The sequence below is a fragment of the Triticum aestivum genome, chromosome 1B (genome assembly GCF_018294505.1).
Source record: "Triticum aestivum cultivar Chinese Spring chromosome 1B, IWGSC CS RefSeq v2.1, whole genome shotgun sequence".
In the NCBI taxonomy this organism is placed as follows: Eukaryota; Viridiplantae; Streptophyta; class Magnoliopsida; order Poales; family Poaceae; genus Triticum; species Triticum aestivum.
The window spans coordinates 509,678,957-509,704,967 of NC_057795.1; the positions used below are offsets into that span (position 1 = coordinate 509,678,957).

The 26,011-nt window shown below is 44.0% G+C and overlaps 10 non-coding genes across 10 annotated transcripts; all 10 read left to right on the top strand.

Annotated features, from left to right (window-relative positions):
* Positions 1 to 52: 52 nt before the first annotated feature.
* LOC123152405 (small nucleolar RNA snoR27) lies at positions 53 to 137 on the top strand. The gene has a single exon (XR_006476181.1). It is a non-coding gene; the product is annotated as a small nucleolar RNA snoR27 (small nucleolar RNA).
* A 528-nt stretch (positions 138 to 665) lies between these two features.
* Positions 666 to 764, top strand: LOC123151011 (small nucleolar RNA Z103). Its single transcript, XR_006475451.1, has one exon. It is a non-coding gene; the product is annotated as a small nucleolar RNA Z103 (small nucleolar RNA).
* A 111-nt stretch (positions 765 to 875) lies between these two features.
* Positions 876 to 964, top strand: LOC123151612 (small nucleolar RNA Z161/Z228). Its single transcript, XR_006475738.1, has one exon. It is a non-coding gene; the product is annotated as a small nucleolar RNA Z161/Z228 (small nucleolar RNA).
* Positions 965 to 1,157: 193 nt separating this feature from the next.
* LOC123152385 (small nucleolar RNA U31b) lies at positions 1,158 to 1,244 on the top strand. The gene has a single exon (XR_006476156.1). It is a non-coding gene; the product is annotated as a small nucleolar RNA U31b (small nucleolar RNA).
* Positions 1,245 to 1,291: 47 nt separating this feature from the next.
* LOC123152039 (small nucleolar RNA Z107/R87) lies at positions 1,292 to 1,395 on the top strand. Its single transcript, XR_006475994.1, has one exon. It is a non-coding gene; the product is annotated as a small nucleolar RNA Z107/R87 (small nucleolar RNA).
* A 51-nt stretch (positions 1,396 to 1,446) lies between these two features.
* On the top strand, positions 1,447 to 1,542 carry LOC123150775 (small nucleolar RNA R30/Z108). The gene has a single exon (XR_006475342.1). It is a non-coding gene; the product is annotated as a small nucleolar RNA R30/Z108 (small nucleolar RNA).
* Positions 1,543 to 1,725: 183 nt separating this feature from the next.
* Positions 1,726 to 1,821, top strand: LOC123151808 (small nucleolar RNA snoR31/Z110/Z27). Its single transcript, XR_006475855.1, has one exon. It is a non-coding gene; the product is annotated as a small nucleolar RNA snoR31/Z110/Z27 (small nucleolar RNA).
* Positions 1,822 to 1,908: 87 nt separating this feature from the next.
* LOC123152084 (small nucleolar RNA snoR77Y) lies at positions 1,909 to 1,989 on the top strand. Its single transcript, XR_006476022.1, has one exon. It is a non-coding gene; the product is annotated as a small nucleolar RNA snoR77Y (small nucleolar RNA).
* A 59-nt stretch (positions 1,990 to 2,048) lies between these two features.
* On the top strand, positions 2,049 to 2,229 carry LOC123151672 (small nucleolar RNA Z112). Its single transcript, XR_006475761.1, has one exon. It is a non-coding gene; the product is annotated as a small nucleolar RNA Z112 (small nucleolar RNA).
* A 472-nt stretch (positions 2,230 to 2,701) lies between these two features.
* LOC123152319 (small nucleolar RNA snoR8a) lies at positions 2,702 to 2,786 on the top strand. The gene has a single exon (XR_006476108.1). It is a non-coding gene; the product is annotated as a small nucleolar RNA snoR8a (small nucleolar RNA).
* The last annotated feature ends 23,225 nt before the right edge of the window (positions 2,787 to 26,011 follow it).

Below are 26,011 nucleotides of genomic sequence, written 5' to 3' on the forward strand. Positions count from 1 at the left end.
TTTGTTTAGATTTGTCGGCCTGTTTTTTCAGTGGATCTGCTCTGCTTCAAGTCGTGGATCGGTGATGTTATTGTTAACTGCGTTATCTTTCTCGAACTTCTAAGTAATGAGGAAAGCATTACCTGCTGAGATCCAAGCCACGCTTTTAGTTTCGTTTTGTATGGTTAACTTAGACGGTTGAATCTATTTTTTCCTACTTATAATTGTCTCTTTTGATGTTTCTTTGAATTTTCTGTGCTTCGTCATCTGGTCATTGGGAGGATCAGTCTCTGATCGGTTTCCAGTGGACTCGTTCCCTTGAAGCAACATTAACCTGTTGTATCCTGAGCTACTTACTGTTGTGCCCTAGGATGTGTCTCTCCAAAGGCACCGTGGCTCTTACATACATATCCTGATTATAATTAATCTGTTGCTCCACTCTGTTTAATTGATTGAATCATCTATCATGGCCCTAGACCCATCAAAACAAGTATCCTAGTTCCATCTTTGTAATCCAACCTTTGGCATAACAGTCCTTGATATTCAGTTCTTGCCCTTTGAGATGATGTTTTTGTAGTTATTTGATAATCAAATTGCCTGTGTAAACAAGAACTTTGCCAATGATTGCTGCTCTTAGGGTATGTTTTTTTAGTTTCTGTTTTGAGATGGCGTTCTGAGTCATTAAGATGGAAGTGAGGATCCTTTCCCCAGCTGATCGACTACGATTATACTGTGCGCAAATGTAATCCTTTATCAGAGGATTCCAAGCCATAAATCTGATCCATCCACTTGAAAAATATCGCTTATGTTTTCTTTAGGGTCCTCTGTCTAGTATTTTCATTGGTACATTTGAAATGGAAATTTCAGTGTCATACAAATATGACTAATATTGTGGTATGCATGTGATGAGAAAGCATATGCAACTCACGACGGTCGTCTGAGACACTTTGTGTGTAATGGTGCATTCATATGTTCTCTGATGCCTTGTCTATTTCTTCTGTTTGTGTGATTTGAGTTCTCCCCTGGCTTCTATTTGTAGGAATTCCTCATCTTTGGTCTCGTTTGTCTTTACTGGCATTTACTTGCCGACCATCCTGCTATATCACCATGGCATCACCATCCATATTCCGAGTCTTCTTGACCGAGGAACATAGTTAACAGATCTTTGTTGTAGTTATGAGGATGATGATTTCAAATTTGTCGCCCCAGTCTTAGGGTCCACTCAGGTGGGTTTGTGCTGATTGACATACTATTGAATCTGACTTGCAAATCTGAGTTTGAACAGTTAGTTTTTTTTACTTAATTTCCTCGTGATGGCAGTGACGATTTGCAAATATTCAAGCTCAACAGACCAAATCACAGGTTTTCTCTCAGGAGTTGATTTGTATGCCGATTATCCCGCTGAACCGAGCCATCTGATATCCTTTATTTTCAATGTGCTTTTCATTGTTCGTTTCCTTTAGAGAGTCTAGCTGCGATGAGGATAACAAGCTCCCTCTTCTGAAAGCATTGACGACATTGTTGGCAGAATCGAACCAATTATACATTGCCACCACTGAGCAGCTACATCTTCAATCTTTTTGGCCATTATTTTTGCCTTTCAATTTAGATTATCTGTTTGGGTTGTGAGGAGGTATTGATGCATAATCCAAACTCTTGATCGGAGTAGTAACATGGACAGCCTGTGCGATCATCTTCGCAACTTTAGCCATTAGAGTTTTTTTTTATTTTCTTCTTGATGTTGTCAGTGTCATGTGATGAAACCTTATCTATCTTAGGACACCTTCTGACACAGTGCCTATTTTCCTGTGGATGAGAAGGCTTTTATGTTCTGATGATACACTATGTTTTCCTGGGCACCATCTTAGTTTTGTGGTATTGGCTGGAGAGCAGTCTTTTCTTTTACACGAGTGACCTGTAATTTAATTAAAGCCAATGATGATTAGCTTCATGTTGGAATTACCGTCTGATTCTAATTGACGATATTTTTGCGGCTTTCTGAGGCATAAAACCAAGAGCTTAATTTTTTTATTATTTAATTATATTCTTAATTCTGTTCAGTTTTAATTATCCCAGTGAAGATTCTTAGACCAGGAAGTGCCGTATGACACTGTAAACAGCAGTTGTTTCTCATCACTGCATGTGTCCTCCTTTGGCTATAACCTTTGTGGTTTGGTCAGGGCTGGAATATCCATTTGCACCTGGTTTGGTTCATCTGTGTGCATGATTTTAAATGGGTCTCTGAGGGATTCTTTTATATTGTTTGCTCTGTTTTTCTGTTGATAGGTGTATTTTGGTTGGTATACACTCTACAGAGCTGGTTATTTTTGTTGATATTTTTGTAAGTTCAGTCGATATGATTTGATCAATTTTGGGGATATGTTATGGCGATGATGATAAATTTAAGGCTTGTTTCTCGAAACATTCGCAGATGCCGCTGATCCTTATTAATATCCTCATACTTTGTTGTCTTTCATTTGATGTTCTCGTCTTGTTATGTGGGGAGCACTGTTTCAATGTTTGGCTGCTGTTCTTGCATCCGAGTTTACATCGCTCCTGAGATGTATTCAGGTGGCGCTTAGAGCACTAATCCATTCAGATGGGTCTTGGGTTACGCTCGCCCCCAAATTCCAGTTTAATCTCTGTTCTTTCTGTATTTGTTGCGTTATTTTGTCTGTAATTATAGCTGTTGTGGGACTGCTGATTGGTGAATTGAGCCTTTTTGGGTGCAGTGATTATAAAACATTCCTCGTACTGATGGGAAATCCCTGTGAACGACATCTATACACCCATAGAATCTGAGCACCATTGGACTAATTTCTTCTGGTTTCAATGTGTATTTTATGCTGTTTCCCCTTTTTTCACTGAGATTTTGTTTTTTGATTCTAGATAGAATCGATTTACTTGATTTTAATGCGATTGTCCAGCACTTACATCCTTGTGGATGACACTCCCATAGTATCAACGTATTAGCCTAAACTTTGTGTTTGTGGATGGCATCCCCCAAAAAGAGTTAGAATGGCAGTTCCCGCTCCTTGAGCGGTACCAAATTAATGATTATTCGAATCAGGGTAATACTCCCTCTGTTCCATATTAGCTGTCGCTCCCATATTAGTTGTACCTAGCACTGAAATACGTCTAGATAGTACTCCCTCCGTTTCATATTAGTTGTCGCCGAAACGGATGTATCTAGCACTGAATGCGGGAATAGCAACAGAGTGTTGGTTTTCAGTTTTGATGTAAACTTGCTTTTCCATTTGCTAGTTAAACTCTACCACTTTACAGGTGAATACTCTGGAACACCGTTCAGTTTTGTGGACTGTATCACGACCTGAGACGGTACAAAGACTACTCCGTGAGTGGCATTCCAATTGCTGGTTTAGTTATTGGTTATCTATGCTGATAAATATGTAACAGCTTGCAATTTGTTTGTCTGCAATAATATATTGGCTGCTGCAGCAGGTAACTGTGCCATGAAAGAACAAGTAGTTAGGATCGGAAATAGAACCAAACTCTATTATTTATGCTTCAAATTGTGAGCACAATGATTTGGGGTGTGTGCTACTAGATACTTCTTCCTTGACAATAGGGAAAGCTTGATTGAGTTCAAAGCAATCCAGTAATGGAAGATAGATCAGTTCCAAAGCATTCTGGTAATGGAAAGGGATCAGTTTTGAAGCAATATGATGTGGAAGATTAATACTCCCTCCGTTCCGAAATAATGAAGTTTTGTACAAAGTGAGTCACTTATTTTGGAACGGAGGAATTTTAAGATAAGATGTACTCAAAAGATTGGAGGAGAGCAGCTCGTCCCTCCGGCGACCGATTCCTTCCTGGAGTCTGGCGTCGCTTTCCCGGATCCCGCGCCCTTTTTCATCCTCGCGCGTTGTTTTCCCTCTTCGGTTCCATTGAGCTGGGCTGGAACGTGCAAGTGGGCTGACTGCTTAGCATATCTGTTTTGCTGGTGATCTCGTTCCCTCAAAGACACCCGCTTGCAGCCCCTTGTCATGAGTTGTGTGTATGCCATCTATAGATACGTTGTATCCTTAGCTACTTTTTATTGTAAAACTACTTATGTAATTAGGGGAAAAATCTCCCCTTGCCCAACCATCGTGCGGTTGTTCCGGCAATGGACGCCTCCCTTTGATTCCGTGGAACCGACGCTCTCTAGCAATGGATTGTCGTGTCTCTTTGAGATGTATAAAAGGGGCCTGTAATCAGACTGAGGAAGAGATCAAGACTCGTCGGTGAGATGCCTGGCCTTTTCCTTCTTTCTCCGCCTGGTTCGCGAGGATAGCCATCGCTACCGTCGTCGCCACCATGCTGTTGAAGGACTCTGGCGTTTTTGCCGTAGGATGAAGCCTGTCCATCGCTTCGCCCATTTTGTGCAGTTTTAGACTTTGTTTAGTATCTAGTTTGACTGCTACTTACATTCTAGTCTAGTTCTAGATTACATCTGACTAGGACTTGAGTAATTATTACTGTGTTGATATTATGTAATGGATTGATAATATAAATGAAGTACCGGATTTAATCTGGGAAGAATGCCATTTTCCATGTGTTTACCACACATCAAGTTTTCTTGAACATGTTTTTGCGATGGAGATCATCTTCTCTTGCATATCAAATTTGCAAATTTCTGAATATTTCTCCTTCATTATATTTGGAATCACAAGTTAATGAGTTGGGATCTACTGCTCATTTGTAGATTATCCCCTCTTACTGTGAGGTCTACACTTTGTCATTCTCGACAAGCGGTTATCTCCAACGTATTCCTTATATCTAAATTGTAGCATACACAAGGTAACGGCCATGCAGCCTATTATTGTGAGATCTAAGTGATCTTCAAAGTGGTTCACACAATCGAGGTTGAGAATTTTTCAAGTTTACACTTGAGTATTCAAATTTTTGCATTCTTATTACACAATCATGATGGTTTTTAATTTACTGCCCGTAAATTAATTATCTCTGGTTCCCCATGTAGGCAAAGATGACTGCCAAAGAATTTGAGGAGCTTGCCCTCAATGGCCACAAGTACCCTACATGGGCTATGAACATCAAAATCAGTCTTGCGTCCCGTGAGCTAGCGCGTGCAATCCAACTATGCTGCTTTGTTCATCATAAGGCATCATATTTAGGAATCTCCTAGTACTCTATTTCTGGTCCTCAAAATGTGGTATGAACAGTAGAAGGCAGTAGTCCTGCCAGAAGCACTCCATGATTGGACTCATCTCCGTCTTTAGGATTTCAAGTCCATCCGTGAGTACAATCATGCTGTTCATAAGATATGTTTCAAATTGCGCTTTTGTGAGAAGGAACCTACCGAGGGGGAGAAGATAGAGATAACTTTGTCTACTATGCTCCTTTCAGATAGGATCCTCCAACAACAATATCGTGCTCGTAACTACTCTATTTATTTTGAGCTTATTCACATGTTACTTCATGCTGAAAAGCATGATGAGCTACTCGCTAAGAATGGCTCTCAGCGCCCAGTTGGGGCACAACCTTTACCTGAAGTCCATTTGAATGTTGCAAATAGACAAAACTTTAATGGTACATCTCGGGGTAAACAATCCAATTTCGAGCATAAGCGAAAGCGCAATGGGAACAGGAAATCCAGAAACCCAGAAAAAGGAAAAGGCACTTCAAAACCCAGGTTTGATAAATCTAAGCTTTGCAACAAGTGTGGATGCTACATGCATTCTACTAAAAAGTGCACAATGCCCAAGCATTTGGTTACCATGTACCAGCAATCTCAGGGTCGCAAAGCACCTCAAGGGAAAAGGTTTGAAGGCAACTTCAACCTTCATCCGCACAACGCAAAAGGAGCCGGTGGTTCACACGATGTTCCTCCCGGACCGAGCAACGCCATGATTCCTTATCCGACCGAGGATCCTGCTGAAACGAAGAATATGTTGATTGAGTACATCACAAACAACGTGTTTGGCGACTTCAACTAGTCCCTCAATCTCCTTAGTGATCTACTTAATTATGTCCATTTGTGATGATTGTAATAAGAACATAAGTTTGTTGTTGTCTTTATATTGTATTGTATTAGCACACTTGATATAATAAGATTGTATTCTATGTATTGACATGAAGTTTTCTTATTGAAAATTCTTTGTTTTATATAGTTTTCTACAGGGACAATCCGGTACCACAAACTCCATACAGAGGGAGATGAAATATTTCCAAACTCTGAAAAAGATGAATGGATATATACGCGATACAATGATTGTTGGCACCGGACGTGCCATATTCACCCTCCCAAGTGGTACACAAGTGACGGTTGAGGATGCTTTATTGTACCTGACTCATCACGTACCCTGATCAGTTATCGAGATATCTGTAAGAATGGTTTTCATATTGAAACCCATGAAGACAACAAAGAGGAGTATCTACTCTTTACTAAAGATCACAGATATGGCAAAAAGGTGTTGGAAATATGCCCTAGAGGCAATAATAAAAGTGTTATTATTATATTTCCTTGTTCATGATAATTGTCTTTTGTTCATGCTATAACTGTATTATCCGGAAATCGTAATACACGTGTGAATACATAGACCACAATATGTCCCTAGTGAGCCTCTAGTTGACTAGCTCGTTGTGATCAACTGATAGTCGTGGTTTCCTGGCTATGGACATTGGATGTCGTTGATAACGGGATCACATCATTAGGAGAATGATGTGATGGACAAGACCCAATCCTAAGACTAGCACAAAAGATCGTGTAGTTCATTTGCTAGAGCTTTGCCAATGTCAAGTATCTCTTCCTTTGACCATGAGATCGTGTAACTCCTGGATACCGTAGGAGTGCTTTGGGTGTATCAAACGTCACAACGTAACTGGGTGACTATAAAGGTGCACTACAGGTATCTCCGAAAGTATCTATTGTTTTATGCGGATCGAGACTGGGATTTGTCACTCCGTGAAAACGGAGAGGTATCTCTGGGCCCACTCGGTAGGACATCATCATATGCGCAATGTGACCAAGGATTTGATCACGGGATGATGTGTTACGGAACGAGTAAAGTGACTTGCCGGTAATGAGATTGAACAAGGTATTTGATACCGACGATCGAATCTCGGGCAAGTAAAATACCGCTAGACAAAGGGAATTGAATACGGGATTGATTAAGTCCTTGACATCGTGTTTCATCCGATGAGATCATCGTGGAACATGTGGGAGCCATCATGGGTATCCAGATCCCGCTGTTGGTTATTGACCGGAGAACGTCTCAGTCATGTCTGCATGTCTCCCGAACCCGTAGGGTCTACACACTTAAGGTTCGATGACGCTAGGGTTATAAAGGAAGCTTGTATGTGGTTACCGAATGTTGTTCGGAGTCCCGGATGAGATCCCGGACGTCACGAGGAGTTCCGGAATGGTCCGGAGGTAAAGATTTATATATAGGAAGTCCTGTTTCGGCCATCGGGACAAGTTTCGGGGTCATCGGTATTGTACCGGGACCACCGGAAGGGTCCCGGGGGCCCACCGGGTGGGGCCACCTGCCCCGGGGGGCCACATGGGCTGTAGGGGGTGCGCCTTGGCCTACATGGGCCAAGGGCACCAGCCCCAAGAGGCCCATGCGCCTAGGGAACCCTAGAGGGAAGAGTCCTCAAAGGGGAAGGCACCTCCGAGGTGCCTTGGGGAGGATGGACTCCTCCCCCCCTTCTTGGCCGCACCCCTTTCTTGGAGTAAGGGGCAAGGCTGCGCCTCCCCCCTCTCCCTTGCCCCTATATATAGTGGAGGGGAGGGAGGGCATCCACACCTGAGCCCTTGGCGCCTCCCTCCCTCCCGTGACACCTCCTCCTCTCCCGTAGGTGCTTGGCGAAGCCCTGCAGGATTGCCACGCTCCTCCATCACCACCACGCCGTTGTGCTGCTGCTGGATGGAGTCTTCCTCAACCTCTCCCTCTCTCCTTGCTGGATCAAGGCGTGGGAGACATCGTCGAGCTGTACGTGTGTTGAACGCGGAGGTGCCGTCCGTTCGGCACTAGGATCATCGGTGATCTGAATCACGACGAGTACGACTCCATCAACCCCGTTCACTTGAACGCTTCCGCTTAGCGATCTACAAGGGTATGTAGATGCACTCCCCAGGTATTTGCTATGCTAAAATCAGCAGAGGTAGAAGTCAGGAAGGAACATCAAGTGTTGATGATCAATAAAACCACTAAGTTCAAGAAAGGCAAGTGTAAAAAGAGCTTCAAGAAGGACGGCAAGGAGGTTGCCGCGCCCGGCAAGCAAGCTGCCGGGAAGAAGCCAAAGAATGGACCCAAGCCCGAGACTGAGTGCTTTTACTGCAAGGGAAGCGGTCACTGGAAGCGGAACTGCCCCAAGTACTTAGCGGATAAGAAGGCCGGCAAAACAAAAGGTATATGTGATATACATGTAATTGATGTGTACCTTACTAGTGCCCGTAGTAGCTCCTGGGTATTTGATACCGGTGCAGTTGCTCACATTTGTAACTCAAAGCAGGGGCTGCGGAATAAACGGAAACTGGCAAAGGAGATGTGACGATGCGCGTCGGGAATGGTTCCAAGGTCAATGTGATCGCCGTCGGCACGCTGCCTCTGCATCTCCCTTCGGGATTAGTTTTAAACCTTAATAATTGTTATCTAGTGCCAGCTTTGAGCATGAACATTGTATCGGGATCTCGTTTAATTCGAGATGGCTACTCTTTTAAATCTGAGAATAATGGTTGTTCCATTTTTATGAGAGATATGTTTTATGGTCATGCTCCTATGGTGAATGGTTTATTCCTTATGAATCTCGAACGTGATGCTACACATATTCATAATGTGAGTACCAAAAGAAGTAAGGTTAATAATGATAGTCCCACATACCTGTGGCACTGCCGCCTTGGTCACATAGGTGTCAAACGCATGAAGAAGCTCCATGCTGATGGACTTTTAGAGTCTCTTGATTATGAATCATTTGACACGTGCGAACCATGCCTTATGGGTAAAATGACCAAGACTCCGTTCTCAGGAACAATGGAGCGAGCAACCGACTTATTGGAAATCATACATACTGATGTGTGCGGTCCGATGAGTGTTGAGGCTCGCGGTGGCTATCGTTATGTTCTCACTCTCACTGATGATTTAAGTAGATATGGGTATATCTACTTAATGAAACACAAGTCTGAAACCTTTGAAAAGTTCAAGGAATTTCAGAGTGAGGTTGAAAATCAACGTGACAGGAAAATCAAGTTTCTACGATCAGATCGTGGAGGAGAATACTTGAGTCACGAGTTTGGGGCACACTTAAGAAAATGTGGAATAGTTTCACAACTCACGCCGCCTGGAACACCTCAGCGTAATGGTGTGTCCGAACGTCGTAATCGCACTCTGTTAGATATGGTGCGATCTATGATGTCTCTTACCGATTTACCGCTTTCTTTTTGGGGCTATGCTTTAGAGACTACCGCATTCACTTTAAATAGGGCTCCGTCGAAATCCGTTGAGACGACACCGTATGAATTATGGTTTGGGAAGAAACCTAAGCTGTCGTTTCTAAAAGTTTGGGGATGCGATGCTTATGTCAAGAAACTTCAACCTGAAAAGCTCGAACCCAAATCGGAAAAATGTGTCTTCATAGGATACCCAAAAGAAACTATTGGGTACACCTTCTACCTCAGATCCAAAGGCAAGATCTTTGTTGCCAAGAATGGGTCCTTTCTGGAGAAAGAGTTTCTCTCGAAAGAAGTAAGTGGGAGGAAAGTAGAGCTTGATGAAGTATTACCTCTTGAACCGGAAAATGGCGCAACTCAAGAAAATGTTCCTGAGGTGCCTGCACCGATTAGAGAGGAAGTTAATGAAAATGATCAAAATACTTCTGATCAAGCCCCTACTGAAATTCGAAGGTCCACAAGGACACGTTCCGCACCAGAGTGGTACGGCAACCCTGTCTTGGAAATCATGCTGTTAGACAATGGTGAACCTTCGAACTATGAAGAAGCGATGGCGGGCCCGGATTCCGACAAATGGCTGGAAGCCATGAAATCCAAGATAGGATCCATGTATGAAAACAAAGTATGGACTTTGACTGACTTGCCCGTTGAGCGGCGAGCCATAGAAAATAAATGGATCTTTAAGAGGAAGACAGACACGGATGGTAATGTGACCATCCATAAAGCTCGGCTTGTCGCTAAGGGTTATCGACAAGTTCAAGGGGTTGACTACGATGAGACTTTCTCACCGGTAGCGAAGCTGAAGTCCGTCCGAATCATGTTAGCAATTGCCGCATTCTATGATTACGAAATATGGCAAATGGACGTCAAAACGGCATTCCTTAATGGTTTCCTTAAGGAAGAATTGTATATGATGCAGCCGGAAGGTTTTGTCGATCCTAAGAATGCTGACAAAGTGTGCAAGCTCCAACGCTCGATTTATGGGCTGGTGCAAGCATCTCGGAGTTGGAACATTCGCTTTGATGAGATGATCAAAGCGTTTGGGTTTACACAGACTTATGGAGAAGCCTGCGTTTACAAGAAAGTGAGTGGGAGCTCTGTAGCATTTCTCATATTATATGTAGATGACATACTTTTGATGGGAAATGATATAGAACTCTTGGACAGCATCAAGGCCTACTTGAATAAAAGTTTTTCAATGAAGGACCTTGGAGAAGCTGCTTATATATTAGGCATCAAAATCTATAGAGATAGATCGAGACGCCTCATAGGTCTTTCACAAAGCACATATCTTGATAAGATTTTGAAGAAGTTCAAAATGGATCAGTCCAAGAAAGGGTTCTTGCCTGTGTTACAAGGTGTGAAATTGAGCTCAGCTCAATGTCCGACCACGGCAGAAGATATAGAAGAGATGAGCTGTTGGAAATATGCCCTAGAGGCAATAATAAAAGTATTATTATTATATTTCCTTGTTCATGATAATTGTCTTTTATTCATGCTATAACTGTATTATCCGGAAATCGTAATACACGTGTGAATACATAGACCACAATATGTCCCTAGTGAGCCTCTAGTTGACTAGCTCGTTGTGATCAACAGATAGTCATGGTTTCCTGGCTATGGACATTGGATGTCGTTGATAACGGGATCACATCATTAGGAGAATGATGTGATGGACAAGACCCAATCCTAAGACTAGCACAAAGATCGTGTAGTTCGTTTGCTAGAGCTTTGCCAATGTCAAGTATCTCTTCCTTTGACCATGAGATCGTGTAACTCCTGGATACCGTAGGAGTGCTTTGGGTGTATCAAACGTCACAACGTAACTGGGTGACTATAAAGGTGCACTACAGGTATCTCCGAAAGTATCTATTGTTTTATGCGGATCGAGACTGGAATTTGTCACTCCATGTAAACGGAGAGGTATCTCTGGGCCCACTCGGTAGGACATCATCATTTGCGCAAATGTGACCAAGGAGTTGATCACGAGATGATGTGTTACGGAACGAGTAAAGAGACTTGCCGGTAACGAGATTGAACAAGGTATCGGTATACCGACGATCGAATCTCGGGCAAGTAACATACCGATAGACAAAGGGAATTGAATACGGGATCGATTGAGTCCTTGACATCGTGGTTCATCCGATGAGATCATCGTGGAACATGTGGGAGCCATCATGGGTATCCAGATCCCGCTGTTGGTTATTGACCGGAGAACGTCTCGGTCATGTCTGCATGTCTCCCGAACCCGTAGGGTCTACACACTTAAGGTTCGATGACGCTAGGGTTATAAAGGAAGCTTGTATGTGGTTACCGAATGTTGTTCGGAGTCCCGGATGAGATCCCGGACGTCACGGGGAGTTCCGGAATGGTCCGGAGGTAAAGATTTATATATAGGAAGTCCTGTTTCGGCCATCGGGACAAGTTTCGGGGTCATCGGTATTGTACCGGGACCACCGGAAGGGTCCCGGGGGCCCACCGGGTGGGGCCACCTGCCCCGGGGGGCCACATGGGCTGTAGGGGGTGCGCCTTGGCCTACATGGGCCAAGGGCACCAGCCCCAAGAGGCCCATGCGCAAGGAAACTTGGAGAGGGAAGAGTCCTAAAAGGGGAAGGCACCTCCGAGGTGCCTTGGGGAGGATGGACTCCTCCCCATCCTTAGCCGCACCTCTTCCTTGGAGGAGGGGGCAAGGCTGCGCCCTCCCCCTCTCCCTTGGCCCTATATATAGTGGGGAAAGGGAGGAGCAATCAGACCTAAGGCCTTTGGTTGCCTCCCTCTCCCTCCCGTGACACATCTCCTCTCCCGTAGGTGCTCGGCGAAGCCCTGCAGGATTGCCACGCTCCTCCATCACCACCACGCCGTTGTGCTGCTGCTGGATGGAGTCTTCCTCAACCTCTCCCTCTCTCCTTGCTGGATCAAGGCGTGGGAGACATCGTCGAGCTGTACGTGTGTTGAACGCGGAGGTGCCGTCTGTTCGGCACTTGGTCATCGGTGATCTGAATCACGACGAGTACGACTCCATCAACCCCATTCACTTGAACGCTTCCGCTTAGCGATCTACAAGGGTATGTAGATGCACTCTCTTTCTACTCGTTGCTGGTCTCTCCATAGATAGATCTTGGTGATTCGTAGGAAAATTTTTGAATTTCTGCTACGTTCCCCAACAGTGGCATCATGAGCTAGGTCTATTGCGTAGATTCTTTGCACGAGTAGAACACAAAGTAGTTGTGGGCGTCGATATTGTTCGATATGCTTGCCGTTACTAGTCTTATCTTGATTCGGCGGCATCGTGGGATGAAGCGGCCCGGACCGACCTTACACGTACTCTTACGTGAGACAGGTTCCACCGATTGACATGCACTTGGTGCATAAGGTGGCTAGCGGGTGCCAGTCTCTCCCACTTTAGTCGGATCGGATTCGATGAAAAGGGTCCTTATGAAGGGTAAATAGCAATTGGCATATCACGTTGTGGTCTTGCGTAGGTAAGAAACGTTCTTGCTAGAAACCCATAGCAGCCACGTAAAACATGCAAACAACAATTAGAGGACGTCTAACTTGTTTTTGCAGGGTATGCTATGTGATGTGATATGGCCAAAGGATGTGATGAATGATATATGTGATGTATGAGATTGATCATGTTCTTGTAATAGGATTCACGACTTGCATGTCGATGAGTATGACAACCGGCAGGAGCCATAGGAGTTGTCTTTATTTTTTGTATGACCTGCGTGTCATTGAAGAACGCCATGTAAACTACTTTACTTTATTGCTAAACGTGTTAGTCATAGAAGTAGAAGTAGTCGTTGGCGTGACAACTTCATGAAGACACGATGATGGAGATCATGATGATGGAGATCATGGTGTCATGCCGGTGACAAGATGATCATGGAGCCCCGAAGATGGAGATCAATGGAGCTATATGATATTGGCCATATCATGTCACAACTATATAATTGCATGTGATGTTTATTATGTTTATGCATCTTATTTGCTTAGAACGACGGTAGTAAATAAGATGATCCCTCATTAAAATTTCAAGAAGTGTTCTCCCCTAACTGTGCATCGTTGCTACAGTTCGTCGTTTCGAAGCACCACGTGATGATCGGGTGTGATAGATTCTTACGTTCACATACAACGGGTGTAAGACAGTTTTACACAGCGAAAACACTTAGGGTTAACTTGACGAGCCTAGCATGTACAGACATGGCCTCGGAACACGGAGACCGAAAGGTCGAGCATGAGTCGTATAGTAGATACGATCAACATGAAGATGTTCACCGACGTTGACTAGTCCGTCTCACGTGATGATCGGACACGGCCTAGTTTGACTCGGATCATGTAATCACTTAGATGACTAGAGGGATGTCTATCTGAGTGGGAGTTCATAAGATGAACTTAATTATCCTGAACATAGTCAAAAGACCTTTTGCAAATTATGCCGTAGCTCACGCTATAGTTCTACTGTTTAGATATGTTCCTAGAGAAAATATAGTTGAAAGTTGATAGTAGCGATTATGCGATTAGTAGAAAGCTCATGTCCTTAATGCACCGCTCAATGTGCTGAACCCCAAACGTCGTTTGTGGATGTTTCGAACATCGAACATACACGTTTTGATAACTACGTGATAGTTCAGTTAAATGGTTTAGAGTATAGGCACCAAAGACGTTTTCGAAATGTCGCGGAACATATGAGATGTTTCGAGGGCTGAAATTAAGATTTCAGGCTCGTGCCCACGTCAAGAGGTATGAGACCTCCGACGATTTTCTTAGCCTGCAAACTAAGGGAGAAAAGCTCAATCGTTGAGCTTGTGCTCAGATTGTCTGAGTACAACAATCACTTGAATCAAGTGGGAGTTGATCTTCCAGATGAAATAGTGATAGTTTCTCCGAAGTCATTACCACCAAGCTGCTAGAGCTTCGTGATGAACTATAACATATCAAGGATAGAGATGATGATCCTTGAGGTATTCGCGTTGTTTGACATCGCGAAAGTAGAAATCAAGAAGGAGCATCAATTGTTGATGGTTGGTGAAACCACTAGTTTCAAGAAGGGCAAGGGAAGGAAGGGATACTTCATGAAACGGCAAATCAGCTGCTGCACCAATGAAGAAACCCGAGGTTGAACCCAAACCCGAGACTAAGTGCTTCTGTAATAAGGGGAACAACCACTGGAGCAGGATTACCCTAGATACTTGGTAGATGAGAAGGCTGGCAAAGTCGATAGAAGTATATTGGATATACATTATGTTAATGTGTACTTTACTAGTACTCCTAGTAGCACCAGGGTATTAGATACCGGTTCGGTTGCTAAGTGTTAGTAACTCGAAATAAAAGCTACGGAATAAAACGGAGACTAGCTAAAGATGAGCTGACGATATGTGTTGGAAATGTTTCCAATGTTGATATAATCAAGCATCGCACGCTCCCTCTACCATCGAGATTGGTGTTTGCGTTGAGCATAGACATGATTGGATTATGTCTATCGAAATACGGTTATTCATTTAAGGAGAATAATGGTTACTCTGTTTATTTGAATAATACCTTCAATGGTCTTACACCTGAAATGAATGGTTTATTGAATCTCGATCGTAGTGATACACATTTTCATGCCAAAAGATATAAGATAGTGATGATAGTACCACTTACTTGTGGCACTGCCATGTAAGTCATAATGGTATAAAACGCATGAAGAAGCTCCATGTTGATGGATCTTTGGACTCACTCATTTTTGAAAAGTTTGAGACATGCGAACCATGTCTATTGGTATATATGCATGAAGAAGCTCCATGCAAATGGACTGTTCGGACTCACTTGATTTTGAATCACTTGAGATATGCAAATCATACCACATAGGCAAGATGACTGAAAAGCCTCGGTTTCAATAAGATGGAACAAGATAGCAACTTGTTGGAAGTAACACATTTTGATGTGTGTAGTCCAATGAGTGCTGAGGCATGCAGTGAATATCGTTATGTTCTTACTTCACAGATGATTTGAGTAGATGTTGAATATATTTACTTGATGAAACACAAGTCTGAATTATTGAATGGTTCAAGTAATTTCAGAGTGAAGTAGCAGATCATTGTGACAAGAGGATAAAATGTCTATGATATGATCATAGAGATGAATATCTGAGTTACGAGTTTTGGCACACAATTAAGACATTGTGGAAATTGTTTCGCAATTAATACCGCCTGGAACACCATAGTGTGATGGTGTGTCTGAACATCATAGTTGCACCCTATTGGATATGATGCGTACCATGATTTCTCTTATCGAATTACCACTATCGTTCATGGGTTAGGCATTAGAGACAACCACACTCATTTTAATAGGGCACCACGTAATTCCGATGAGATGACACCGTATGAATTATGGTTTAGAGAAACCTAAGTTGTCGTTTCTTAAAAGTTTGGGGCTGCGACGCTTATATGAAAAAGTTTCAGGATTAAGCTCGAACCCAAAGCGGATAAAATGCATCTTCATAGGACACCCAAAACAGTTGGGTATACCTCCTAATTCAGATCCGAAAGCAATATGGATTGTTTCTTGAATCGGGTCCTTTCTCGAGGAAAGGTTTCTCTCGAAAGAATTGAGTGGGAGGATGGTGGAAACTTGATGAGGTTATTGAACCGTCTCTTCAACTAGTGTGTGGCAGGGCACAGGAAGATTGTTCCTGTGGCACCTACACCAATTGAAGTGGAAGCTTATGATATTGATCATGAAACTTCGGATCAAGTCACTACCAAACCTCGTAGGACGACAAGAACACGTACTACTTCGGAGTGGTAAGGTGATCCTGTCTTGAAGGTCATGTTGCTAGACAACAATGAACCTACGAGCTATGGAGAAGCAATGGTGGGCCCGGATTCCGATAAATGGCTCGAGGCCATAAAATCCGAGAACGGATCCATGACTTTGGAAGAAATACTTGATGGTCGTAAGGCCATTGGGTACGGATGGATTTTAAAAGGAAGACAGACAATGATGGTAAGAATTACCATTAAGAAAGCTCGACTTGTCGCTAAGATATTTTCCGACAAGTTCAAGGAGTTGATTACGGTGAGGTTTTCTCACTCGTAGCGATGCTAAGAGTCTGTTGGAATTGGATTAGCAGTTACTGCATGATTGATGAAATCTTGCAGATAGGATGTCAAAACATTGTTTCCTCGACGTTATACTTGAGGAAAGGTTGTATGTGATACAACCGGAAGGTTTTGTCAATCCCAAAAGATGCTAATAAGTATGCAAAGCTCCAGCAATCCTTCTAAGGACTGGAGTAAGCATCTCGGAGTTGGAATGTATGCTTTGATGATGATCAAAGATTTTGGGTTTGTACAAAGTTTATGAGAAACTTGTATTTCCAAAGAAGTGAGTGGGAGCACTATAGAATTTCTGATGAGTATATGTTGTTGACATATTGTTGATCAGAAATGACGTAGAATTTCTAGAAAGCATATAGGGTTATTTGAAAGGTGTTTTTCAATAGAAAACCTGGATTAAGCTACTTGAACATTGAGCATCAAGATCTATAAGGATAGATCAAAATGCTTAATAATACTTTCAAATGAGCACATACCTTGACATGATCTTGAAGGTATTCAAGATGGATCAGTCAAAGAAGAAGTTCTTGCCTGAATTGTAAGGTACGAAGTTAAGACTTAAAGCTCGACCACAGCGGAATAGAGAGAAAGGACGAATGTCGTCCCCTATGCTTAAGACGTAGGCTCTTCAGTATGCTATGCTGTGTACCGCACCTGAAGTGTGCCTTGCCATGAGTCAGTCAAGGGGTACAAGAGTGATCCAAGAATGGATCACAGGACAGCGGTCAAAGTTATCCTTAGTAACTAGTGGACTAAGGAATTTTCTCGATTATGGAGGTGGTAAAAGAGTTCGTCGTAAAGGTTACGTCGATGCAAGCTTAACACCTATCCAGATAGCTCTAAATAGAGATACCGGATACATATAATGGAGCAACAATTTAGAATAGCTCCAAGTAGAACAGTTATTTGGAACAGCTCCAAATAGAGCGTGGTAGCTGCATCTAGGAGATGACATAGAGATTTGTAAAGCACACACGGATCTGAAAGGTTCAGACCCGCTGACTAAAACCTCTCTCACAAGCAACATGATCAAACATAAAACTCATTGAGTGTTAATCACATAGTGATGTGAACTAGACTACTGACTCTAGTAAACTCTTGGGTATTAGTCACATGGCGATGTGACCTTTGAGTGTTAATCACATGGCGATGTGAACTAGATTATTGACTCTAGTGCAAGTGGGAGACTGTTGGAAATATGCCCTAGAGGCAATAATAAAAGTGTTATTATTATATTTCCTTGTTCATGATAATTGTCTTTTGTTCATGCTATAACTGTATTATCCGGAAATCGTAATACACGTGTGAATACATAGACCACAATATGTCCCTAGTGAGCCTCTAGTTGACTAGCTCGTTGTGATCAACTGATAGTCGTGGTTTCCTGGCTATGGACATTGGATGTCGTTGATAACGGGATCACATCATTAGGAGAATGATGTGATGGACAAGACCCAATCCTAAGACTAGCACAAAAGATCGTGTAGTTCATTTGCTAGAGCTTTGCCAATGTCAAGTATCTCTTCCTTTGACCATGAGATCGTGTAACTCCTGGATACCGTAGGAGTGCTTTGGGTGTATCAAACGTCACAACGTAACTGGGTGACTATAAAGGTGCACTACAGGTATCTCCGAAAGTATCTATTGTTTTATGCGGATCGAGACTGGGATTTGTCACTCCGTGAAAACGGAGAGGTATCTCTGGGCCCACTCGGTAGGACATCATCATATGCGCAATGTGACCAAGGATTTGATCACGGGATGATGTGTTACGGAACGAGTAAAGTGACTTGCCGGTAACGAGATTGAACAAGGTATTTGATACCGACGATCGAATCTCGGGCAAGTAAAATACCGCTAGACAAAGGGAATTGAATACGGGATTGATTAAGTCCTTGACATCGTGTTTCATCCGATGAGATCATCGTGGAACATGTGGGAGCCATCATGGGTATCCAGATCCCGCTGTTGGTTATTGACCGGAGAACGTCTCAGTCATGTCTGCATGTCTCCCGAACCCGTAGGGTCTACACACTTAAGGTTCGATGACGCTAGGGTTATAAAGGAAGCTTGTATGTGGTTACCGAATGTTGTTCGGAGTCCCGGATGAGATCCCGGACGTCATGAGGAGTTCCGGAATGGTCCGGAGGTAAAGATTTATATATAGGAAGTCCTGTTTCGGCCATCGGGACAAGTTTCGGGGTCATCGGTATTGTACCGGGACCACCGGAAGGGTCCCGGGGGCCCACCGGGTGGGGCCACCTGCCCCGGGGGGCCACATGGGCTGTAGGGGGTGCGCCTTGGCCTACATGGGCCAAGGGCACCAGCCCCAAGAGGCCCATGCGCAAGGAAACTTGGAGAGGGAAGAGTCCTAAAAGGGGAAGGCACCTCCGAGGTGCCTTGGGGAGGATGGACTCCTCCCCATCCTTAGCCGCACCTCTTCCTTGGAGGAGGGGGCAAGGCTGCGCCCTCCCCCTCTCCCTTGGCCCTATATATAGTGGGGAAAGGGAGGAGCAATCAGACCTAAGGCCTTTGGTTGCCTCCCTCTCCCTCCCGTGACACATCTCCTCTCCCGTAGGTGCTCGGCGAAGCCCTGCAGGATTGCCACGCTCCTCCATCACCACCACGCCGTTGTGCTGCTGCTGGATGGAGTCTTCCTCAACCTCTCCCTCTCTCCTTGCTGGATCAAGGCGTGGGAGACATCGTCGAGCTGTACGTGTGTTGAACGCGGAGGTGCCGTCTGTTCGGCACTTGGTCATCGGTGATCTGAATCACGACGAGTACGACTCCATCAACCCCGTTCACTTGAACGCTTCCGCTTAGCGATCTACAAGGGTATGTAGATGCACTCTCTTTCTACTCGTTGCTGGTCTCTCCATAGATAGATCTTGGTGATTCGTAGGAAAATTTTTGAATTTCTGCTACGTTCCCCAACAAAAGGTACATGAGAAAATACCTTCTCTATCGTCTAGTTTGTACTATACGTACATCAAACCCGTGGAACATGTTGCGTACAAAGTAATTTTTTAAAATGTTAACGCATTCCAAACCTGGCATGATCGCCTAGGCCATCCCAGAATCGGGATGATGAGAAAAATTACTAGCAATTCCATTGGTCATAATTCGCTTGAGTCAAAATTTCCTCAATCTTCTGATTTTGTGTGCACATCTTGTGCCACAGGAAAGCTAATTTTGAGGCTCTCACACCTCAAAATACAAGATGGATCACTTTAGTTCCTTGAACATATTCAAGGAGACATTTGTGGTCCCATTCTGCCATTATCTGGACCTTTCAGGTATTTCATGGTTCTGATTGACGCATCTACACGATGGTCACATGTGTGCCTTCTGTCCACATGAAACCATGCATTTGCGAAGATAATGAGGCAAGTCATTAAGTTGCAAGCCCATTATCTTGAAAGTCAAATTAAGTCAATTTGAATGGACAATGCTGCAGAATTCTCCTCACGTGCTTTCAATGATTATTGCATGGCTTTTGGGATTGAAGTTCAGCACTCTGTTCCATATGTCCATACACAAAATGGTTTGGCTAAAGCATTAATTAAGAGGATTAAATTCATTGCAAGACCTTTGTTGACAAATTGCAACTTGCCAACCTCTTGTTGGGGTCACGCTATTTTACGCGCTGTTGACTTGATACACTTGAGGCCAACTGCATATCACAGTTCTTCCCCTCCGGAATTGGTACGTGGAAATCCTCCAAGCATTTCCCATTTGCATAAGTTTGGATGTGCTGCATACATCCCGATCTCACCACCACAGCGGACATCTATGGGCCCACATAGGAAGTTGGGGATCTATGTGGGGTACAAATCGTCGTCGATTATCAAGTACCTGGAACCCCTATTTGGGGATCTATTCACATCCCGTCATGCTGATTGCATATTTAATGAGGAACATTTTCAGGCATTAGGGGGAGATTTCAAGTACAAAAAAGAATGCCCAGAAATTGATTGAAATGCCCATGCCATTTCATACTCTGATCCACGTACCCAAGAGGCCGAACTTCTAGTTCAAAAGATCATTAATTTGCAACATCTTGCAAATAATCTGCCAAATTCATTTACTGATCTAAAAGGTGTTACAAAATCCTTAAATCCGGCCAGAAACGCGCCAGAAAGAGTGGAGGTACCAATAAAAACCACTCAACCCCTATTCCTAAACAGAGGGGGAGTAGTACGTCCTTTGACCTGGAGCATGATTCTAGCAAGCAGCAAAGAAAAACCTCGGAGTCAGTAAATGCACGTCAACTCAACATTGACAAACACCTAATGGGTTGTATACACCCAGTGAAAGGGCAACCTCCACAACCCAGCTTCCCTATGCACAAGCTAGCTGGGACATTGGAACACCCAAACTCAATCATGTTGGAAAGTCACAAAGAGTCACTAGGGTTACAGGAAATTTCCATCAACTATGTTGATTCTGGAGAATCATTTGACCGTAAGACTACGACTGTCGACATATATTTTGTTGAAAGGATTGCAGATACTGTTGGAAATATGCCCTAGAGGCAATAATAAAATAGTTATTATTATATTTCCTTGTTCATGATAATTGTCTGTTGTTCATGCTATAATTTTATTAACCGAAAACCGTGATACATGTGTGAATACATAGACCACAACATGTCCCTAGTAAGCCTCTAGTTGACTAGCTCGTTGATTAACAGATGGTCATGGTTTCCTGACTATGGACATTGGATGTCATTGATAACGAGATCACATCATTAGGAGAATGATGTGATGGACAAGACCCAATCCTAAGCATAGCACAAGATCGTGTAGTTCGTTTGCTAAAGCTTTCCTAATGTCAAGTATCATTTCCTTAGACCATGAGATTGTGTAACTCCCGGATACCGTATGAGTGCTTTGGGTGTATCAAATGTCACAACGTAACTGGGTGACTATAAAGGTGCACTATAGGTATCTCCGAAAGTATCTGTTGGGTTGGCACGATACCAGACTGGGATTTGTCACTACGTATGACGGAGAGGTATCTCTGGGCCCACTTGGTAATGCATCATCATAATGAGCGCAATGTGACTAAGTAGTTAGTCACGGGATCATGCATTACGGAAAGAGTAAAGTGACTTGTCGGTAACGAGATTGAACGAGGTATTGGGATACCGATGATCGAATCTCGGGCAAGTAACGTACCGATTGACAAAGGGAATTGTATATGGGATTGCTTGAATCCTTGACATCGTGGTTCATCCGATGAGATCATCATGGAACATGTGGGAGCCAACATGGGTATCCAGATACCGCTGATGATTATTGGCCGGAGAGCTGTCTCGGTCATGTCTGCATGATTCCCGAACCCGTTGGGTCTACACACTTAAGGTTCGATGATGCTAGGGTTATAGGGAAGATTTTTGTGTGATTATCGAATGTTGTTCGGAGTCCCGGATGAGATCCCGGATGTCATGAGGAGTTCCGAAATGGTCCGGAGGTGAAGATTTATATATGGGAAGTCATCATACGGTCACCGGAAATATTCAGGGGTATATCGGTATTGTACTGGGACCACCGGAGGGGTTCCGAGGGTCCACCGGGAGGGTCCACCTGCCCCAGAGGGCCTTATGGGCTGTAGGTGGAAGGGAACCAGCCCCTAAGTGGGCTAGGCGCCATCCCCCCCTAGGGCCCATGCGCCTAGGGTTGTGTGGGGGGGGGGGAACCCTAAGGGGGAGCCCCCCTTGCTTGGGGGGCAAGCCCCCTCCCCCTTGGCCGTCGTCCCCCTCTAGATCTCATCTAGAGGGCCCGGCTCCCTTCCCCCTTCTCCCTATAAATAGAGGGGTGGAGGGAGGGCTGTAGCACCACATCCAAGGCGCAACCCCTCCCCTCCCCAACACCTCTCCTCCTTCGCGTGAGCTTGGCGGAGCCCTGCCGGAGAACTGCCACTCCATCACCACCACACCGTCATGCTGCTGTTGGAGCCATCTTCCTCAACCTCTCCCTCCTCCTTGCTGGATCAAGGCGCGGTAGACGTTACCGGGCTGCATGTGTGTTGAACGCGGAGGTGCCGTTGTTCGGCGCTTAGATCAGAATCCATCGCGATCTGAATCTCTTCGAGTACGACTCCTTCATCCACGTTCTTGCAACGCTTTTGTCTCACGATCTTCAAGGGTATGAAGATGCACTCCCCTCTCTCTCGTTGCTAGTTACTCCATAGATTGATCTTGGTGATGCATAGAATTTTTTTAATTTCTGCAAGGATCCCCAACAGTGGCATCATGAGCTAGGTCAATGCGTAGTTTCTATGCACGAGTAGAACACAAGTTTGTTGTGGGCGTCGATTTTGTCAATTTACTTGCCACTACTAGTCTTATCTTGTTTCGGCGACATCGAGGGATGAAGCGGCCCAGACCGACCTTACACGTACGCTTACGTGAGCAGGTTCCACCGACTGACATGCACTAGTTGCATAAGGTGGCTAGCGGGTGTCTGTCTCTCCCACTTTAGTCGGATCGGATTCGATGAAAAGGGTCCTTATGAAGGGTAAATAGCAATTGGCATATCACATTGTGGTTTTTAGCATAGGTAAGAAACGTTCTTGCTACAAACCTATAGCAGCCACGTAAAAAACTTGCAACAACAATTAGAGGACGTCTAACTTATTTTTGCAGCATATGCCGTGTGATGTGATATGGCCAAAAAGGATGTGATGAATGAAATATATGTGATGTATGAGATTGATCATGTTCTTGTAATAGGAATCACGACTTGCATGTCGATGAGTATGACAACCGGCATGAGCCATAGGAGTTGTCTTTATTTATTGTATGACCTGCGTGTCATTGAATAACGCCATGTAATTACTTTACTTTATTGCTGAACCGTTAGCCATAGTAGTAGAATTAATAGTTGGCAAGACAACTTCATGGAGACACGATGACGGAGATCATGATGATGGAGATCATGGTGTCATGCCGGTGACGATGATGATCATGGCGCCCCGAAGATGGAGATCAAAAGGAGCAAAATGATATTGGCCATATCATGTCACTATTTGATTGCATGTGATGTTTATCATGTTTTTGCATCTTATTTGCTTAGAACGACGGTAGCATAAATAAGATGATTCCTCATAAAATTTCAAGAAAGTGTTCCCCCTAACTGTGCGCCGTTGCGAAAGTTCGTTGTTTCGAAGCACCACATGATGATCGGGTGTGATAGATTCTAACGTTTGCATACAACGGGTGTAAGCCAGATTTACACATGCAAAACACTTAGGTTGACTTGACGAGCCTAGCATGTACAAACATGGCCTCGGAACACAAGAGACCGAAAGGTCGAACATGAGTCGTATAGAAGATACGATCAACATGAAGATGTTCACCGATGATGACTAGTCTGTCTCACGTGATGATCGGACATGGCCTAGTTGAGTCAGATCACGGATCACTTAGATGACTAGAGGGATGTCTATCTGAGTGGGAGTTCATTAAATAATTTAATTAGATGAACTTAATTATCATGAACTTAGTCTAAAATCTTTGTAATATGTCTTGTAGATCAAATGGCCCACGCTAATGTTGCCCTCAACTTCAACGCGTTCCTAGAGAAAACCAAGCTGAAAGACGATGGTAGCAACTATACGAACTGGGTCCGGAACTTGAGGATCATCCTCATAGCTGCCAAAAGAGCATATGTCCTAGATGCACCGCTAGGTGAAGCACCCGTTTTCCCAACAACTGAAGACGTTATGAACGCCTGGCAGTCGCGTAATGATGATTACTCCCTAGTTCAGTGCGGCATGCTTTACAGCTTAGAACCAGGGCTCCAAAAGTGTTTTGAGCAGCACAGAGCATATGAGATGTTCCAAGAGATGAAAATGGTTTTCCAAGATCATGCCCGGGTCGAGAGATATGAAGTCTCCGACAAGTTCTACAGTTGTAAGATGGAGGAGAATAGTTCTGTCAGCGAGCACATACTCAAAATGTCTGGGTTGCACAACCACTTGTCTCAGCTGGGAGTTAACCTCCCGGATGACGCGGTCCTTGACAGAATCCTTCAGTTGCTCCCACCTGGCTACAAGAGCTTTGTGATGAACTACAATATGCAAGGGATGGCGAAAACCATTCCTAAGGTATTTTCAATGCTGAAATCAGCGGAGGTGGAGATCAAAAAGGAACATCAAGTGTTGATGGTCAATAAAACCACTAGTTTCAAGAAAGGCAAGGGTAAGAAGAACTTCGAGAAGGACGGCAAGGGAGTTGCCACGCCCGGTAAGCCAGTTGCCGGGAAGAAGCCAAAGCACAGACCCAAACCTGAGACTGAGTGCTTTTATTGCAAGGGAAACGGTCACTGGAAGCGAAACTGCCCCAAGTACTTAGCGGACAAGAAGGCCGACAACACCAAAGGTATATGTGATATACATGTTATTGATGTGTACCTTACGAGTACTCATAGTAGCTCCTGGGTATTTGATACCGGTGCGGTTGCGCATATTTGTAACTCAAAATAGGAGCTGCGGAATAAGCGGGGACTGGCGAAGGACGAGGTGACGATGCGCGTCGGGAATGGTTCCAAGGTCGATGTGATCGCCGTCGGCACGCTACCTCTACATTTACCTACGGGATTAGTTTTAAACCTTAATAATTGTTATCTAGTGCCAGCTTTGAGCATGGACATTGTATCTGGATCTCGTTTAATACGAGATGGCTACTCATTTAAATCCGAGAATAATGGTTGTTCTATTTATACAAGAGATATGTTTTATGGTCATGCCCCGCTGGTCAATGATTTATTCTTAATGAATCTCGAACGTGATATTACACATATTCATAGTGTACATACCAAAAGATGTAAGGTTGATAATGATAGTCTCACATACGTGCGGCACTGCCACCTTGGTCACATTAGTGTCAAACGCATGAAGAAGCTCCATGTAGATGGACTTTTGGAGTCTCTTGATTACGAATCATTTGACACGTGCGAACCATGCCTCATGGGCAAAATGACCAAGACTCCGTTCTCCGGAACAATGGAGCGAGCAACCAACTTATTGGAAATCATACATACTGATGTGTGCGATCCAATGAGCGTTGAGGCTCGCAGTGGCTATCGTTATGTTCTCACTCTCACTGATGACTTGAGTAGATATGGGTATGTCTACTTAATGAGACACAAGTCTGAGACCTTTGAAAAGTTCAAGGAATTTTAGAGTGAGGTAGAGAATCAACGTGACAGAAAAATAAAGTTCTTATGATCAGATCGCGGGGGAGAATATTTAAGTCACGAGTTTGGTACGCACTTAAGGAAATGTGGAATTGTTTCACAACTCACGCCGCCTGGAACACCTCAGCGTAACGATGTGTCCGAACATTGTAATTGCACTCTATTGGATATGGTGCGGTCTATGATGTCTCTTACCGATTTACCGCTATCATTTTGGGGATACGCTTTAGAGACAACTACATTCACTTTAAATAGGGCACCGTCCAAATCGGTCAAGACGACACCGTATGAATTATGGTTTGGGAAGAAAA